The sequence below is a fragment of the Limanda limanda genome, chromosome 16 (assembly GCF_963576545.1).
Source record: "Limanda limanda chromosome 16, fLimLim1.1, whole genome shotgun sequence".
Lineage (NCBI taxonomy): Eukaryota > Metazoa > Chordata > Actinopteri > Pleuronectiformes > Pleuronectidae > Limanda > Limanda limanda.
This window is the reverse complement of record NC_083651.1, coordinates 16,323,480-16,329,479: the sequence shown is the minus strand read 5'-3', so window position 1 is coordinate 16,329,479 and position 6,000 is coordinate 16,323,480.

Here is a 6,000-nt window from a genome sequence, read left to right as displayed (position 1 = left end):
AAAATACAAAGTCAACCAAATTGTATTATGAAGTATTTGGTTAATATAATATAAAGATATAAAATCTTACAATTTAAAAAAAGTCTGTGTCGGTTATCTGTCATTTTCAGATAAGCACAATATGAGACTTTTTAGGAACCTGCTGCATTTTATGTGAAATGTTACTGAAAGATTTGAACAGTTTACATTTGCCAAAGATCTCACGGTCACATCAAGGACCATTTATGTTTGGAAGGTAAATGAAAACTGCATCTGACCAAGTCAATACTGAACGTGTGATGGATTTGCTCAGGTCTGTATTGAACCCTGCAGGATCTCCAGCCAAAGGTCTGCTGCTTGAACATCAGCAGTACATTCGCCTCTTTTCTCCTCTTCACAAGCTGCGGTTCAAGAGCAGCAGAGAGACGGCGGCGAGCACAAGAGGGAAAATAGAGTCTGATAAATCTGTATTGAACAGTGTGTGAAGGATGTTAATACATATTAATGGTGACAGGAATATTTGCAAGTGAATACACTGGCAAAGGGGATTAAACATAACTCTCCATAGAAGGGGAGGTATCATCACTCCCATTCTGGCGTGGGACTCGGCCGTATCTGATTCATCCCCATGCACAGTTCCAGCAAACACTAAGCCCTTATCTCTCCACTGGGCCTCTCAGGAGAGTTTACAATTTCTCGCTTCGGTGGAGCCTGAGCTGAGCTTGTTACTGGCACAAAGGCTGAGAGGTGGCCTGGTTGAGAGCACAAAGCCGCCCTCACCTCTGGACAGACACACATTTCCCTCAGATAACGGACGACTTGTTGGACAGCGACACCAAGGTCCCCCCCCCAGTAACGTTGGTGTGATCGCCACACATCCTCAGAAACTGTGGGTCCGGCAACAAAGTTAAAGAAGAAGAAAAACATACATGAGGCAGGAACATGGCTCCAGTATGTTAATGAGCTGTGTTAGAGGTGGCAGAGGGACGTGAACCCGGCAGATGTGATCTGGTTCCTGGAGACACTTAACCGCCCCACCATGGACGCTATTCTCTGAGGGCACCAGCATCAGAGACATTCGCTTCTCCACTGATTACATTAACTCCCGAGGGAATTCATGATAGGCGTGAAATTTAGGGTAAATGTGCCATTTAACCACACCAGTATCTTTTTTCTGTCATTTTTAGACAGATAAATACATTTAGTGAGGTAATTAGTTTATTTATATTTTATTTTGTATATTTATTTATTTAGTCATACATTTTTTGTTAAACTCATCAAAGAAATGTCCATTTACATTTTTCTGTACTTAAAAGCCTCTTCATGTATAATATTACCAATATAAATATCTGTTGCAGACTAAAAAACACGGTGACTATTTTCTTTTGGCAGTTCGGACACTGGGTTTGAAAAATGCTTCATGAGAAGATCAGGAATGAAAAATAAATAAGCAACTCAGACTTCAGATTAAAAGCCCAATTTCATTCAATCAGTGGTTAATACGCCAGTGATTTAATATAAAACAAGTTTGGGAGCTTTTTCAGTAGATAGGTTTACAGTATTTAAATATGATTTTAGTGTCTAAATGTGGCTTGTTTTATTAAAACATGGCTTTATTCAACCTCTGGAAAAAAGGCTTGCTTGCATGTTTTTCCTTTGCAAATGAATAAGTGTGAAAATAATGAAATCTTCAAATAAAAGTGACCCAGAGAGCCACACACTTTCCAATATATTCTGCACACATTATCAGTTTCTCTTTTGTTGCCTCAGAGTACACAAAAATAACACAGTGGAAATATGAATCAAATTCCAAGTTCAAACGGATATATTGTAATTTCAGGCCTTTATAACTTTGCTTTATAACTTTAAAACTTTGTGAAAGTAGATTGATGCGTTTACCTAAGAGACAGAGAGATGGATACAGAGGCCCCTAAAAAAAGGGAGGACTATAAAACCACAAAGCTCTGATGAAGCTTTACTGAATGAAGGTTTGCATGTGGCCTTGCTTTAATGCAGGGACGACAGTGACAATGTGAAACGAATCTCAGTCATTTCACTCTGTTCTGTATAAGATCAGAATGCCAATACGGTTCCAGCAGGTTTGAAGTTGACAAGTAATATTGGATTGCTGCTCGTCTTACAGTAAAGTCTCCCGCTCTCTGCGCTTTCCACAGACGTGTTGCTGAGACAGCTCCGGCTTTGTTTTCTGGGACACAGTGAAATTCTATTTTCAGTTTTTACTTGCCGCAGTAATTATCTGCATTGTTGGTGAGAATAAAGAAAATAAAGTGCATGAATATGTGCCGGTCAATTGGATTCTGTCAGTTCAAGCGGAATTGGGTACACAAGCGCGCGGCTTGCCAGCTTGTAATAACGATGGTGTTTGCGTAGAACAATTTCCCCTCTAAAACAGCTCATCAACAGCGGAGAGAGTCTGTCACCCAGGGTACGGAGTGACAAGTCTTCTGCATCTTCGTCTGTTATTAACATGTCTCTTACGACAAGCTCAATTATCTGACACTGCCCGTAATTTCCATTCCTTTTTCTGGCACAATGTAAAGTTCCTCTCCTTCATTTTCAAAGCTGGTCGTTTTGGATCCGGCAAATACTGATAAAAGACGTGTGTGGGAGGAGGATGTGAAAACTGAGGGAAAAACATCTGCAAGTCACAGTAAAGTTGCTGTAGGCAAGCTTGGCTGAGGCCTTGATCATCTCTGATATTTACCATTTTAAAAGCCTGAATGCAACATACGGAGTGAGGGGCTCGGATCATTTAAAGCCAAAAGAAAGAGATATTTATTTGGGTTACAGTTGTGACATTGGTCTTATGAGCTTAAAGTCCTTGTAAAAAGTGGAAGATTTGAAAATATACAAGATCTGCCACTCAGTAGAGCACTAGGTAGACCTACCAACAGTCGCCCTTCTGAAACCACATTTAAAATGACTGGAGGCTGATTTTTATTTGGATCTGCACCAAATTGCACACACTCATAAAAATCAGTCTCCTGAAGAGGCCTTCTTTCATCAGGATCTATTAATTATTATCTGGGAAATTGAGGAAAATGACGCAAAATGCAAAATCTCACAATGTTAAAGAAAGTGCGAAAAAAGATCCTGGATCGACCCCCTCATCTGGATCGGCACCCTTCCCCCAAATTTCATGGTAATCCATCGAGCAGTTTCTTGTGTAATCCTGCTCACAAACGAATGAAACAGCAAACAAAGGGACATAACGTAAAGGCTACTAAATGGACCTTATCGTGATATCATTTAAGAAATAAGATGTCTTTTCATTCTATTTATTCAGGCTAGTGCAACTCAATGGTCTTAACTCCGTAACTACGTGGTAAATGTTGATTAAATCAGGTTTCAGACGGCCTTGTTATTAGTATCAGTGTACGCGTGCGTCCGTGACCTTCACAGCGTTGACTTCTGACCTGTCTCTGCTGTAGCTGCACTCCCTTGAATGCAAAATAATTTTCTAAAGAAAGACGCAAAACACAAATTAGATCAAAGGTTCCTCCTAACAGCGCTACTTGATTAACGAACACGTGGAGACATGCTGCCTTTTCTGATTCATTTTAATGAACCATTTCAACTGCTTTTTTTCTTTTTTTAAACAGAGCTGCCTAATGATTATTTTCCAACTGCCAATTCTCTCGCAATCATTTTTGAATAAGTCCAAAAGCCATTCAAAGACTAAACTCACGTTCTTCATATTTTGACACAGAGAGAAAATGAGTACAGACATTTTACAACAGTCTATCTCGAAGATTTGTGTCTTTTCTTGGGAATCTCTTAGTCTTATGTGTTAGTGAGTGTGTTAGCCCGATAGCGGTTACCTTACTGCTTCGGCTGCCGGCGCTCGTGTACGGAGGCACGCGCGATAAAAAAAAAGTGAAAATGTTCCACCGAAGTGAAATATCGCTGCTGGTGGGAGTGTCTGGGTTGCTGCGGGTGAACGTTGGAGGAAGTGGTAATGATGACAGCTCTAACTCAGTGCAGGTGCAGTAAAGCATGGCAGGTTGGTCAATTGCCCAGAACCCATTACTTCTCCACCGAGACCAACCTTGTAATGTGCTAGGTACCTTCTGTAAAGGATTGACCTATTGTCAACAGAGGAATCTCCCAGGTTTTACATAAAGACACAAGTGCACCTCACAAGGTTACGCAGGCAGGTTAAGAGCATGTTAAATGTCTCAGTGCGCTGTTTGCTAACATAAAATAAAAATAAAACTTGAAACACGGGTTTGCTTCCTCATTAAACCAGCGGATCACTGTTTGCACAGAGGACGGTTCAGAGTATTATAGCTACCGGCAACATATTCTCTGTCCACGCTTCATGGCCGCTCTCCTTGGACAAGTTTGGTGTTGGCCTGTGTGGCTGCAAGAGATACTTTATGTTTTGTCCGAGAGCACAAAGCTGCTGAATGTAAAATTCATGATTCTGTTTCTCTCTCTTCACACCAGCTCTAAACATTCACAACTGTGCCGGAGATGGGAATAGGATGACCTTGGGTGCCAGATACATCTCTGTTCCCATGTCATCTTCAGACAGCCACTGTTTGACCACTATCTGCCAGATGCATCCTATCCGACACTTGTAACAATAGTGTAAATTGGACGAAAATTGAGCTCACCTTAAAGGCAGACTTCAGTCCTCTTGAAGGCTGAAAGCCCTGGATGAGCCCGGTGCCCAGTGGAGGCTCAGAGTCCTTGTTTTGCTCCCTGAGACGTGTGTAATCAGAGAGAAAGTCCAGCACAGATTACAGTCTTCAATCAGTCAGGGGGGAAAATGATATGTACATCATTGTCTCTGCAGCACATCGCAGGCACTGTCAGCGTGCATGCATATTACCTGTGTCAAAGCTGCCAGGGACATGACGAGAGAAACTGAGAGCCATCACAGAGCCGCCACTCAGGGGGGTGTCGAGTCTTCGGGCGCCGCAGCCCGATTCAGTCTGCGCGGGGGACTCTTGTCTGACCTCCAGGATGTTGTTGACACCGTTTAATGTACATTTTCAAATACAAAACATCCCCTTTCATATCTGAAATCGTTTTCAATGGGCTGAGTAACACTGAGGGCCAGCTCTTGTCACCAAAAGAAAATACTGTTTTTTTTTTTTTTCTCCGTCCAACTCGAGTCCACAGAAGTTGAAGCGATTGTCTCGTTTGACCTTGAGGTGCACAACAAAGACAGAGTTATTTTGTACAGTGGGACAACTATACGAGTGCTGCAGGGTAACGGCTAAAGATGATTGCTCCTAATCTTCTCATATGGATCTCTAACATTCTCTCGCACAATTGTGTCCTCGCTGAAAACAGACGCACACTGTGAATGAGGGCAAAGGTGGATGCGGAAAATTTGATGGAGCTGTCTCATTGTCTAGAGATTCAATTTTCACAATTTGTTCTAGAAAGAAAAAAAGCTGTTCTATAGATGCAAAACAGCAGGAGAGGGACATTTTACAATAAAGACGGCAGAGATTGATTGCTCCGGAACGAGACCATCGTAAGGCCGTAATTTCCCCTGAAACAAGAGCTTTTAATTTGGTTAAGTTGTGAACGGCTCTTTAGCATATAAAAGGGCGGACGGAAGACGGTTTGCAGCCGAGCCAACAACACGCGGCCCAGACTTCTCTAACCACCCGACCTGACTCCATAAATAACGACTGAAAAATACAAGAAACAAACTCGGTCACAGGCATGTGACTGCTTGCCGTGGCTATCAGGTTTGCATAATGGCCCCCTCTGTCCCACACCAGGTATTTGTTCACCTTGAGAAGTCCAGACCTGAACGCAATGTCAACACGAGCACTTTGCAGCTCCACGATTCTGTTTGTCTCCTCGGGTCCCGCTGGGGCTCCGGAGGGAGGTCACCAAATTGTCTCTGGAATCAAAAAAAAAAGGCGCTGACCTTTGCTAAATTGGCCACATTCAGTAGACAGGGAATATCAGGTTATTGAGTTGATCCATGCTGTGTTTCCTTGCCTGGGGAAAATGATCTAAGCTATTGTCTGC